Consider the following 14640-nt stretch of genomic DNA (forward strand, 5'->3'; position numbering starts at 1 on the left):
CTTTTCATGGTGTTTAAGTCACCAACTTTCTCCTCACGGTGTGAAAATATTTTGTTGGCGCCCATCTAGTACGAAGACAGAAACGGCCATCATAATAAAATAAGAGAAATCAGATGTCTCATGGAAAGTTACAAGTGTTCGTTTGTCCTGCACGCTTTACGAGAGTGGAACGACTAAGAAATAGTGTGAAATGGTTCGATGAACTCTCTGTCAGGAACTTAATTGTGAACTGCAGATGCAGATGTAGATGCAGATGTATCTCAGAAGTGTGGAACCGTCTAACGTATTTATAATTTAGACCCTGAAGAGTTAGGGACAACGCGTATTAGCTGTTTTCGTCTAATACTTCGCATAATAACCACACATAAAAAATGTCGAATCAAAACACCTCCAGCCATTTCTAGTTGTTACTTTATTTGAGCAACCAGTTTCAGCGATATATTGCGGCATCTTGGGGCCCCCTGACCGACGTGTAGGAAGAATCCCACTTCTGGTCCAGTGAAAATAGGGACCAGCATTCAATGACTGATACCCTCAAATTTCTTCTTAATACTTTGATCATCACTGGCCGAGTTGGCATGTGATGATCGAAGGGATACCTGGGTTAAGAAGAAATCTGCGGCCGCCAGTCACTGATTGCTGGCCCTTATTTTGACTGGACAGAGGTGGTATTCTTCCTACACGTCTGTCAGGGGGCCTGAGGAAGGCGTAATGTAGCGCAGAAACTGGTTGCTCAAACAAAATAACAGCCGAGATCCCGCAACAGTCTGTATGAAGACGGACTTATAGAGGCCTAATAACCGCTACGTTACTATAAGAAGCATTAGCCTTAGGGCAGATGTATACAGACAGCTTGTTTTGTAGTGGTTTCAACTTTGAATGACACAGGAAGAGAAAGGGGTAACGATGTGGGATTATCTACGCACTATGGATGCGCTAGTAGTGTCTTATTCGTGGATGTACAGCAGAAGAAAAAATTATTTAACGTTAACGTCCCATCGACGTCAAGGAACCCCAGCTCACAAGAACGAGCATGGGCAGAGGAGTGCGATATTGATTTCACTGAAGAAACTGTTCGTACATTGGTCTGTAATTACGTAGGGAAAATCTTCATGTCAGTGGCCAGCCGATGTTTCCAACCGTGCTTTTCCTGAATGTAAGACATTTGTTCTTAGTAATTCCACCACCAAGGGCGATGAGACGAATGAAGGTTCGAAGCACTATCAAACCTCTGGCTCAGCTCTTGACGACTGATTAAGAAAGTGTAAGTTCGTCCTTTTGTAGAGTATTCCGCAGGTGGCGGACATTCTTTTATGATTTCTTCGAGTGCGAAAAATGAGTAAAGTGGAAGAAAATTCACTGAGAAATTAGAAAACTTGGCAGCCATCGTGACAACTCGGTGAATAGCTCAAAAGGCGCCTGACTTACTAATGAGAAGACGGATGGAACGAAGTTATGTGCCGGAGGACACGGCCCCGGAAAGGAAGCAAGTTCCGGCCGAGGTGAGGCCCCCTCTGACACGGACAGCGTTTCTGGACTTGCCACTGGCAGGCGCGCAACTTGGCGATGAGTTTCGCCATAAATAGCGAAAGAAAAACAACGAGGTGGCAGAAATGCAGGCACACCTTCTTTCGGCTCCCGCTTTCAGGGCACAGAACGACCTCTCGTCTTCTGCAGAAAGAACACGTGATATTCGCTCTCCACGGACGGAGAAATGTTTTTGTTATCTCTCTCTCTCTCTCTCTCTCTCTCTCTCTCTCTCTCTTTTGATTAGCCAAGCCTGAAATAAAGTGTTCCGGAACGAGTTCTGAAATTAACTTCAAATTCGCTCTGGGTATGCAGTTCCCACAAAGGCGGATATTACGGCCGGTTTCTTGCTCGTACAGCAGTAACACGGTTAGCCTTATCCCTTCCGAAGCTGCTGCGAAGGCAAGAGCGGAATTAAATACCGACATTCGCGCCATAAAAATAGTTTATGCGTTTTCCTGCTAAGCTGCGAAATCAGTTGTGAGTTTGGCGAGCGCTGTTTGCAGACCAGAAGGTTTAGGCCCGAGGAGGGACGGCAAATGGTAATTCAGCACAAAAACAAAAACTGCATGCCCGAAATTTAATGGACTAGACAAATATACATTTTCCGCGATGTGTTCTAAAATCTTGTTGGCGTCATCTGTGGTAATCCATCAAGAACAGTAGGACAATACTTGAATAAGGATAATTAAAACCAACAACTTTATTGCAATCCAACGTTGTTTATTCGAAACAATCTACCAGCTTCGATGCCAAAAAGCGCCTTCTTCAGGCCGTAAGCTTAATCTGCCATCAACAGACAAACAATAATAACAAAGGCCAGTGGAGTCTTCAACTGGAAACGTACAATTTATTAAGTATGTTACGCTATCATGTGCAGTCGAGTGCCGAAAGGCCAAAATCATACGGATTCCACACCTTCGTAGCAATAACAAGTCCACCAAAGATCTTGTTAATGCTACAATGACGCAGGATCCAGCTGAATTTGGACCTGCTACACTCGACTGCACGTGCTGGCGTAAGTTGTACTGTTTCCATTTGCAGACTCCGTTGGTCTTCGTCACTGTCGTTCGTACGTTGATGGCAGATTACGCTTGGGACCAGAAGATGGCGCTTTTTGGCATCGAAACTGGTAGAATGTTTTGAATAAACGATGTTGGATTACAATACAGCTGTTTATTTCAGTTAATATTATTCAAGCGTAGGAATCATCGTCGTAACCATAGAGATGTTGTCTCCACTGTTCGGCAGAAATTTTATGTATCCTTCGGTATCCTGTAAACATTATTGCATCTTCTATGGTAGTTATTTGCAATACTAATTGTTATTTGTTCATAAGCCTAACTTTTGCAACTTTTGTTTGCATTAAAGTTTCCTTGCTTTTATGTAAAGTCAGCTGTACTTTTCGTTTAGTGTTCTAAAGGTAATTTTAAGATCAAATAACTCAGTAGAAACTTTGTTTCCATTGTCCGTAGTATCAGAGTCAAAAAACACAAATTTCCCCATTCTCCTCTTGGCTTTTCATCACTATTATATAGTTATCTGACTTTAAGATACGTAAATTACATAACAATACTGACAACAACATTTTTTTTTTTTGCTCTAATTATGTCCCTTAGTGTCATTTCACTATTGGTAAAGTTTCTCATATTTATCTGCTTCGAATATAAACTGTGGAGATTGCAACGTGCATTTTGGTTGTTTTCTCCTGTCGTTTTGATCACTATTATATAGTTATCTGACTTTAAGATATGTAAATTAAATAACAATACTGACAATAATATTTTTGTTTTGTTCTAATTATGTCTTTTATTGTCATTTTAGTATTAGCAATGCTTCTCTTATTCATCTGCTTCATACATAAACTGTACAGACTGCAACGTTTATTTTGGTTATTTTCCCTGTCGGAGGTATCTCTTTCTTTTTGAAACCAGAGTTTCTCCCGGCGCATATAGTGTTCACACAAGTCAAGGAAAAGCAGCCGGGTCACATCTTCGACAACCGCCAGCCAACTGTCGAAGATTTCAGCCGGCTACATTCAAAGTTGTTTGAGCATCTTTCTTTGTTGGACGATTTATCTATGTGTAAATTGGGGTTTCCGATCGGATGAAGTATTTCACTATGAACGCATGTGTGTGTCTAGATGGGAAGTTGGTGTTCGTGATTGATTCCAATACCGTTAATGCTTCTCTACCTTCTTGTGACCGATGTATGTGTCGTTAGACAAGATAAGTGAAAGCACAGCAAAAACAAACAATTTTGTGGTTAATCGAGTTCTGCAGTGTAAATGAATGCAGAACTCGGACTGTTGCGTTATACCGACAAGAAAACTGAATGCTAAAAATGGCGCCTATGTCACTTGTTTACGAGGTACAATATGTTAATTTTGATGATATCGGAGATGTTAATGCGAAATTGATGTAAACGAAAATGTAGTAAGGTCTGCTGTGTTGTAAAGTTAATTTTGTATAGCAAACCAACGCTGATAGATGTTAAACAAAAGTAAACATTTCAAAATGCAATTTTCATCCCTTGTTTGTGACTTGACAACTAAATGGCCGATTCGTGGATCAGTTATGCCGCGTCACCTAAAGGACGTATTACTTCATTTATAACTTACCAGCTTATTTATATTTAAAATAGAATTCGATATGAAAATTTCATAAAAATCAGTGGCTGTATTGTAACTGCTGAACCGTAAACGACAAATATTTGTTTTACACTAAACTGCATCATTTAAACCTTGATCAGCATGGAGCATGCTAAGATATCTTTTCATGATATCTAATTTCTTCGATATTGTTTGTTATTAAACTGAATAAAATATTTTCACACGTGTTCTAATTTAAGTAATTTATTTTAATTTAAAGGAATGTTCCAATAGTTGGTATAGGACTGCAAAAATCTTTTCGAATAAAGTTACTCGTTCTTGCGAAAAGCTGTCCTACTCCACCACTTCTATTTCGTGCACATATATTGTGCTTCGGTCTCACTCGGTGTTAATCTAGACATTTTACCAAGGTATTATGTTCGTCTGTATTCAGAACGATGGACCCTGGGCTATTGGGCACAGTGCCTGACGCCAAAATATTTACTGCCGGCTGAGGAATTAATGCAGTAGCGTGACAACTGAAATATGGCTTGACAGCTTCGAAGTGTGTGTCACACACGTTTTCCAGTTGTGGCTCTAAGTTGTTAGACCAATATTCTGTTACTGCGCTCCATCTCAGTCAGCACCAGCTAGTAATCTTTCACGAAACATTCATGTCAACGGACACTTTTTGCGTAACGGAAAGTTCGTTTAGAAGTGGCACGCTCCCGTAAAAGATTTTAAAAGCCGGAATTGCCTTACAGTGGCAACACTGTGAATCGCTAAGGAACTCGTAGCTGTTTATGGAGAATCAACGAAGACGCAGAACAAAAGCTAAGTTGAATGTGATCGCTCGAACAAAAAAACCTCTTGAAGCCGCGGCGAGATGTATGTAATGTACTACAAACGAAAAAACACGACTAGAATGTTCCTTGAAAATGTGACGTAATTCAGATACGAAAATGGAATTACAATAAAAATGCTTGACAATTTACGTTAGAATAAAGTGCTTAACAAATATGTGTATTCTGCATATAAACAGACGTATCAAATCCGATTTATGTCTTGTAGTAAATGTCATGTTTTATGGCCATTCGTTCGTCCAAACGTACGTCCTGAGCTCTAAAACACGATTTTAACCTAGAATCCGCTGTACATCAAATGTCAGAAAACACCATAAATAATTCACAGGTAGTCAGAAAAGCGGTGTCCTCGACCGACACCCTACTGTTGACAATGAACTTACACACTCCCTTTCGTACTCTCAGTAAAAGACTTATAATCAATGCCCATATTTTCCAGGTATTGACTGCTAATTCTGCTCCCAAGTTACTGAGCATCGACTATTTCCATCTGTCTATTCTGCGCTAAAATGCGATTTTAGGTGAATGTGGGCTGTTTAGGTACTTTTGCTCGACACATGTTTGTTCATTAGTCGCAAGCGATAACCGTTCTGCTTGCGGCAGCCACGACGCGTAGAAAGAAAGAAAAGTGACATATTCATTCCTCCAGACAGGACAGAGAAGAGTCTTTGCTGCTTTCAGCTAACATAGATCGGTGTGACTGAGATGGTCGCTTGGTGTTGTCTCTGTGTCGGCCAGGGACTGACAGCCTACAAATTCTTCGTCGGCATGCATTGTACTTTTATGATTTATTTCGAGTATGAAATATACTTCTGAGATTGTATAGAAGGTCCGACACTGATCGAAATGAGACTGCCCACAGAACTACGGACCTCCTTGTCGAGGTGTATTAGAATGCGACTGTTTCACGATTTCGATCTTTATCCTTAGGCTGTGACAACGTTTTTTCGAAATCTGGAAACTCGTCGGCTATGAACGGGCAGTTTTCTATAGGCGTATCCACACGCTCCGCCAGAACGAGGTGCAACATGCTGCAAGCATATTGTCTGTTAGGCTGCGTACGAACTCCGCCGTTGACCGTCTTCTGCCAAGACGAAATAATTCCTTGTCGAGTTACTCAAATGGGAGCCCGATGTTTCTTAGTGTCTAAATCTTCATCTACACCATTACTCTGCAGTTCACAATTAAGGGCCTGGCAGAGTGTTCATCCAATCACTTCAAGATATTTTTCTACCGTTCTATTCTAGAACAGCGCGCGGAAAAGACGAACACTTAAATCTTTCCATGCGAGCTCTGATTACTGTTATTTATTATGATTCCTTCCTATACAGTTAGACGCCAACAAAATATTTTCACACTCTGAGGACAAAGTTGGTGCTTGAAATTTCATAAGAAGGTCCTGTCGCAACGAAAATCGCCTTTGCGTTAATGATTTTCGCGTAATATCCATGGCATTCTCCCCCCACCCTGTTTCGCGATAATGATAATACAAAACGAGCTGCCCTTTTTTGAACTTTTTTGAAGTCCTCCGTCAAACCTATCTGAAGCGAGTCCCACAACACTGCAAACGAGTGCAAATCTCAGTCTTTGGTTTGTTTTCCCCGCAACACAGTCTATGTGATCATTCGAATTTAAGTTTTCGTAGTTCTCATCTCTAAGTATTTAGTTGAATTTACAGTCTTTATATTTGTGTGTTGATGCCGCCTCTGTCCGCCATCCGTCAATTTTCGTAGGAATTGTCTGCTCAGTTGCAGAACGTACAACAAAAGGCTCTCATAGTTACACAGCAACCCTATTACAGTCGGCTTCATCTTTCGGAATACACGATGGACGGACGATTACTCAGTTGGAGAGCTGGCGAAACACTCCGAACTTCGATGTTTTTGCCGCAAACCTTTACTTTCGTTCTCAACCTACTTAATTCGTACCATTATCGCAATTACTATATATCTGACTGATTTAGGTTATCATGATTTACCTAATGTGTATTTAGTAAGGTCAGAAATAAGTTCAGTTTGATCGAATATAAATCGGTGGCAACGTGATAAATCGTAAAGCCAGTTTTATAGGAAGTGAAGTAAGCGTCGTTAGAAAACTAGCAATCAAGTTTTATCGACATTAGGTGCTATGCTCGGTACTCATTTAGTTCCTTACAACTCGTGCATTAGTTGTCCACTGACTGACAAATGCTGGAGTGTTGTACAGAAATGATTGCTTGCCCCGCTCTCATTAAAATACGTCAGTGGATATCTGGTAGTCCAGTGCAGACACAGGTTGGTCGCCCTGCTTGTGACAAACCAACGGAGTTCGGCTTGCGTATTCAGTAAAGCCACAAATGTAGCTGCTAACTGTGTTGTTATCCACTCTATACTCTCCAGAAATGCTCTTTAGCCTTTATAAATTAGGTTTCTTATCCATAATTCTGGAATTCTATCAGCACAACTCGTTACATAACTCGCACGCCAATGCTGGACGTAGTGCCAAACTATAGAGTACTGACATTTGTTGACGAGACAGGCTGAGTCTAAGACGTGTAAAAGGTAAAAAAAAATCAGTGCACAGTCCCAAATTGTTATCTTGTTACAATATTTCAAGAGACTGAAACAGGAGACATTTCTTTCTGACTGCATAGTATATTTTGAATCTTATGAATTTTCTCAGTCCCCATGATACCATCTAAGATGACTACTCTATCTTTGAATGAGTCCCCACCTACATACTTCACAGCAGGCAGCTTGAAAGAACAAACCATCAAAATATTTGCATGTATACACAGAAGTAATAAATACAGCTACATACTGTAAAATACTCCGAGCAACTCTTGTACAGAATGAAAGGAGTGGCAAATTTAAGCATTTTAACTTGAAAATGCATATCTATGATATACCACTCATATGACGTTTTTTTTGTTATTTCGTTGTAAGCCGTTAGAAAATTTAACCTTCGTAATAGCAAGTACACTTTTGGACAATGATTAAATGATTTTTGTCCAAGTTTGAATTATTTTTATGCCTTGTGAGTACTGAACTAACTATAGAATTCCTTTTTAATGCATCAATACTATGAGGAATGCATTAGGTACAGGGATGTTAGAGTAACAGGGGGTGCTTAGGTTACGGACAGATACTGTGTGATGACTCTTCCTGGTATAAGACTATTCTTTATTAATGTAAATAGGTATCAATGAATATGCAAAAGAGCGAAGAGGAAAGAAAAATTCGTGTGTAGTGCTTTTTTTGGGGGGGGGGGGTTAGGGGGAGGGGGCAGGAGGAATCGTTGTTCTTCTGACTAGCTTGATGCAGCGCGCTGAGACTTCCTCTTCTGTGCCAACCTCTTCATTTCAGACTACCACTTCCATCCAAAGTTCTCATTTATTTGTTAGATGTGTTCCAATCTCGGTCAGCCCCAGCAATTTCTGCCGTCCATGGGTGCCTGTAGTACCATGGAAGCTAATCCCTGGTATCTTCACACGTGTGCTATCATTGTTGTTAATAATGTCACGTTGTTAATAATGTCATGCAAGGGCCGTGTAGTCAGCTGAAGTACACCCATGGTTTTTACTAATGTCATACAATAGCCATATAGTCAGCAGAAATGCTCTGTATCTTCGCTAGTTGCTAAAGAGCTTCAAATGTTTGCTATTTAATTCAAGACAGTGACGCCCAACACATTGTTAAAGAGTAATATGCTCTGAAAAGGAAACGACTGATTTGCATTCCTCCTCTACCCCAGCGCCGGCCGGAGTGGCTATAGTCTGGATCCGCGCGACCGCTATGGGCGCAGGTTCGAATCCTGCCTCGGGCATGGATGTGTGTGATGTCCTTAGGTTAGTTAGGTTTAAGTAGTTCTAAGTTCTAGGGACTGATGACCCAAGTCCCATAGTGCTTAGATCCATTGAACCATTTTTTCTACCCCAGCAACTGATCCGTCTCTAATGTTCTTGCTGTCGAAGAGACGTAAATCGTCAATCATTCTTCCTTATTCTTACGAATTCTACGGTAAAATAATGTTTCCCAGCAATGCTGTCAACATCGTTGAGATTTTTTGTCAACGATTTCCATACCCGATGCTCAAATACTGACCGGGACTTCTGTCTACAATCTTCAGCGATAAAATGTTTGATTCACCGATCGTGAGAGAGCTTTAGCTCAGATTGAAAGGCATGGAGAGAAATAAATAACAAGATTAACTTTTCCTCGATATGGTGCGGCTGGCTGGTTCAGTGGAAAGAACACTGGCAGCTAAAGGCTGGTATCCGACTTCCTCTCTAACTTATCACAAGTTATTAGTAAAGAGTACTTACACTGGACCCCTGATGGTCATTCCGTACCAAATTAGACAAGGTCACGCCCCGCAGTTCCCCTTCTCTCCCTCAAATGGTTCAAATGGCTCTGAGCACTTTGGGACTCAACATCTGAGGTCATCAGTCTACTAGACTTAGAACTACTTAAACCTAACTAACCTAAGAACATCACACACATCCATGCCCGAGGCAGGATTCGAACCTGCGACCGTAGCAGCAGCGCGGTTCCGAACTGAAGAGCCTAGAACCGCTCGTCCACAGCGGCCGGCGCTCCTCTCCCTCATCCCTTATTTAACACTATTGCTGTCTGTATGTGAGTGTTACATAAATAAGTCATGAGCAGGAAAGAAGAAGCGATTTTTCCTCTGTAGACATCACACTTTTTTTTACCTCTCCAGTACTGGTCTTCAACGACCGGAAGTAACACACATAAATTTTTGTAGGTCAGTCAAAATATCTTTTCCTTCCTGTTGATAATCAGGGACCTTTTTTCCTGAAAACTAGAGGTCCTTATTGCTGCAGTTGCAATTCCGCTACTATCACTGTGGAGATTTTTTTTTTTTCATTTGGTGCACTTAGTAAATAAGCGGCGCATTACGAATAAAACAGAGGACATGGTAGCTGATAACAGATCATAATAACCCATCATGGCCGCCGGAAATAAAACACAACACATTCAGGTTATTGAGGAAAAAAGGTAAAGTACTGTACAAATACGCTAATTGAATGTACCGATATCGCGACGTGAATCTTATGGTTATGCAACGGCTTCCATAAGTTAATTGTTGCACAGAAAGTAGATATGATACTACCGCTAGACAGATGGCTTACAGTGCGCTACACAAGTCCTCCGTGGGATACAGATGTTCAGTTACATGTGCTGGTTACAGTTTCTTAAAAAGTTCACGAAGATTCTGAACGTTTTTGCTTTTTATGATAAGCATGTCAATGATATTAGAGGGTAATTGGTTTTTCAGTTTTCTCTGTCTGTTTCACAAATGAATTGAACCCTTCTGCAGCAAGAAAATGATGGAAGTGCCTCGCGGAGCGGCCGCGCGGTTAGAGAGGCCATGTCACGCATTGCGCGGCGCCTCGCGCCGGAGGTTCGAGTCCTCCCACGGGCGTAGCTGTGTGTGCTGTTCTTAGCATAAATTAGTTTAAGTAGTGTGTAAGTCTAGGGGCCGATGACCTCAGCAGTTTGGTCCGTTAGGAATTCACACACACACACACACACGGAAATAATGATTCAGTGTTTGTCGTATGGTAATATCATTGTGTCAACAACAAGAGGGCAGAAAGGTTAACTTCTCATGGTTGGAATTCAGTCATATAAAATTTCTTAAAAGACATCATAGTCGCCGTTGACTGTATAAAATATTTATTGTTACTATTGCAATTTCGGCCTTATGGCCATTTTCAAGTAACACTGCAAAATTTACATTCTGTCAGAATGTAAAACTATCTGACATGAGTACAGGTGCACCTGAACTTGTACGTGTGATAGATTATTAGAAGGACGGTAACATCGACAGTTCAGTATATATTTAACATCATATTATGATGTAATAAGTGTCGTACTCATCATTATCTTCAAATGAAATTGACGTTCCTGTTCGTCTCATTGCGTAGTTCTTTCAGTTACCTTCTTTATGTACTGTCGCAGTTATTCCTACGTGTGGTCCAAGTTTCATCGAGCTATGTTACTTGGCAATGTCATATCATGTGAAACTTACTATCGTCCTTACGTTTTGTACACCAGTGTATAACATCCCAGTACTGTAGTAACTTATTCATACACGTCCTATCAGTGCGTACAGATGTGTGGTCCTTTTACTAGAGACTATAAAAATACTAGAAACGTAATTAAATAATTGGTTGTAACCAAAATTATTTATACGAAATGGGTAATAAAGGAACCGCGCCTATAAATTCGATATAGAAAGTTGTCTGACTGGTGAAATTAAGTATATCTTAGTTTGTTAAACGGGGGATCTCGTTTCTCCTTTATTTTCGCATTCAGTGCAGAGTAGGAAGAAAACTGTAAAATTCACCCAAACATTTTCAGCGAACAGTGAAATGTTAAAATTAAAGGAATGTAATTGAAATGCGAGTGGAGAAACTGATGAGTGAGTTTTAAAGCTTGTGTAATTATTTTAAAAACGGATCCCGTAAATTATCTTACAGGAAGGGTAGAAGTGTGGGTTTCTTTGCAAGATTCAACAAAGTTTCTTCGCGTGGCAAGGTGAAGCTGTTCGGTAGAAATTAACAATTCTGTGTAACGAAGGCAAGCTAAGCAGGTATACATTTAAGTGGAAGTAAGTTCAACGTTCCGATTTGGACAGGGATTTTTGGGGGGGGGGGGGGGGGGGAGATGATGTTGAAGTGGTGTGGCCTTCAAGGAGTTATCCTGCCACTCAAGTTAAATGATAAATAAATCGAACAACAGTTTCTGAAACACTGTGCCACCTGGCTCGGTAATGATAAGACGGGAACGAGTACTCACTCAGTTATACAAATATACGAAATGGAATCGGCTTGGGCCTCGTTCAAAGAACACACTGTGTAACGCTATACATTGGTAATCGAATAGGTGGACTACAGCGCATACTGTACACTACCGTCTGTACTTCCTGACTGAAAGGCTGACGCGAGTCCATCACGTCCAGACTAATTTGCCAACACCACAGTTTCTCAGCAATAGGTCGTCACTATGCCCTCCCAGAGTAAGTGTGACAAAAGTGCTGGGACCTGGTTTGTGTACAGCATTTCTGACGTAATTATCGCCAGCGTCACGGTGATGGTGTTTAACTCAACTCGCGCCGCCCCTATCCCCTCCTTTCCCTTCAGCCAGTTGCCTGTATTCCTGCGAAATGTCTTTACTGTATCGTATTTGCTGTCTTTACTGCCCTGCGCCGCAACGTATTACATCAAGCGAAACCAGACTTTATTTATGGCCTTCCTTGTCCTCGCTATATCACTCCATTTGTTTATCAATAGATTGGTTATCTTGAGTTAAAGTCAGTTGAACACTGTATTGTTCCCCATTCCGAAGATTGTTAGTTTAGCGAAGTTACACTATTGACCATCTCTGCATTCGTCTCAAGTGATTACGGAAACCACAAGTCTCATGTACAGAAAGAAATCTGAGTTTTTTCGTTGCAAATATTAGCCCAGTGTCTTCGCCATTGCGCCAACATGACCGGTCCAACAGTGTGAAGCAACTAATGAAGTTGCAATTTCTCAGGATGAACTCCTGAAAATTGTAAAACTGAAAGGACTTCGAATGAAATTCACTGTAGAAAAAGTGAAAAAAAGTGAAGTCAGTCCACTTAGCCAACACCTAAGTTCCAACCACATTCCTAAGATTTTGGTATGTTTTGATGACTGGCATCCAGTACAGCACAATGTATATCTTCACATAGGATAGACAGAGGAAGTTGTACTAAAAGGTGAAATAATGATGACGTTTGTAGAAAGTGCTCAGTCGTGTCAGGTATAGTCAACCTCTGTTTGAATCACACCTTTTGCATAATGTTCACTTTTAGTTGCACGAGATAGAAAGAAGGGGCGTTCAGCTCAATGTTATGCAGAAGTCTGTGCTAGGAGGACATTAAATTACGTTTCAGAGATAAGCCTCCAGTTCCACGAAGGCCGTATCGCTGGCTAGCGGCGATAGAAAAATAATTACACAGCTCGTGTATCTTTGCTGGCAGCTCGGCCGTAGGAGCTGAGCGAGCTGGGTGTTAGCGGAGCTCCGGAAGCTGTAGGCAACTGCACAGTCCCTCCACCCCCACCCCCACCCCCTAATCTGGGGCACAGCACCCTCGAGTCGCATCCATTATTTAATCCAGCGGCCGGCAGCGGCTCCCACTTCCCTCCAGAATTGTGGCTTTGCTGGCCGCGCGAAGAAGAAGTGCTCGTCGCCAGCCCCCAGCGTCTAATGGCACTTTCGACGGTCACAACCTTTGACGTACTCAAGTCTTCAAAGAGACCCGCGACACACAGACACACATACACAGTCACAGTCAAACGCATGCATGCATGTCCGAAGGAATACTGCATCGTACTTCTGAACAACACAGGCACTGCAATATCGAATGTATTGTGTTTTGTGTGATTATTGGGGCCGTGCTATAGTTATGCAAAGTAGGAGCGCTTCCGGCGCAAACTGTGCGGGATAAACTTTAAGTGACACGTAGCTGAACACATCTATCTGGAACTTCCTACAGTACCTGCTATCTTGTGCGGCTTCATCACCATCATATGTAGTGATGTGTGCAGGAAGAGGATATTAGAAAGGGTTACGACACTTACAGACAACGGCCTTGCCGCAGTGAATACACCGGTTCCCGTGCGATCACCGAAGTTAAGCGCTGTCGGGCGTAGTTGGCACTTGGATGGGTGGCCATCCAGGCCGCCATGCGCTGTTGCCATTTTTCGGGTTGCACTCAGCCTCGTGATGCCAATTGAGGAGCTACTCGACCGAATAGTAGCGGCTTCGGTCAAGAATACCACCATAACGACCGGGAGAGCAATGTGCTGACCCCACGCCCCTCCTATCCGCATCCTCCGCTGAGGGTGACACGGCGGTCGGAAGGTCCCGGTAGGCCACTAGTGGCCTGAAGAGGGAGTGCTCTATGACTCTTACAGGCCATCCTTCTCCCATTCCCTCGCTCTGCGAGTTCTAGAGTTAAAAGTGGGATGTGGGAAAATTAGGACTTATATGCTGTCAAAAACATCTCCCCCCGCTTTCCCCGTTACTGATTTGTTGGCGTGGCTCCGCAACGAAGTCCTGAGCTGCGTCGTAGAAAATGCATTATTTACAGCAAGAATCGTTGACAGTTGCGCTGTAGTCTACTGGAGGTATATTGTTATCTTTCGGCACGTGGACCAAAGCGTAAGCTTGCATGTACCTTCCTGAGAGGGGACGTAGTTCTTCGTAACCACAGATAACACAACTGCGTTCAGCCACACGATCACGATCACGATACAATTTTTAAAAAAGCCAACCACAGTACACAGTACAGTTCCCTCTCGTTGGTCTGATTTGGTGTTCAGATGATTCTTTCATTTACTTTACAGGCGGCTTTCGATATTGCAGGTACAGTGTCATCATATGAGCTCGCACTTGACAATGCTTCATTAACCTCTGACAACGTTTAACTTACTCCGCAGTCTGACTCTGAAGACCATGCGCTACCGACTGGCCACCGTGTCTTCCTCTACCAAAGCCGTCACTGGAGGCGGGGCCGGCCGTTGTGGCCGAGCGGTTCTAGGCGCTTCAGTCTGGAACCGCGCGACCGCTACGGTCGCAGGTTCGAATCCTGCCTCGGGCATGGATGTTGTCCTTAGGTTAG

General features: G+C 42.3%; 1 pseudogene; it reads left to right on the forward strand.

The window, feature by feature from the left end:
- The first annotated feature begins 13598 nt into the window (after positions 1-13598).
- LOC124799913 lies at positions 13599-13716 on the forward strand (annotated as a pseudogene).
- The last annotated feature ends 924 nt before the right edge of the window (positions 13717-14640 follow it).

Source organism: Schistocerca piceifrons, chromosome 5, assembly GCF_021461385.2.
Source record: "Schistocerca piceifrons isolate TAMUIC-IGC-003096 chromosome 5, iqSchPice1.1, whole genome shotgun sequence".
NCBI classification, from domain to species: domain Eukaryota; kingdom Metazoa; phylum Arthropoda; class Insecta; order Orthoptera; family Acrididae; genus Schistocerca; species Schistocerca piceifrons.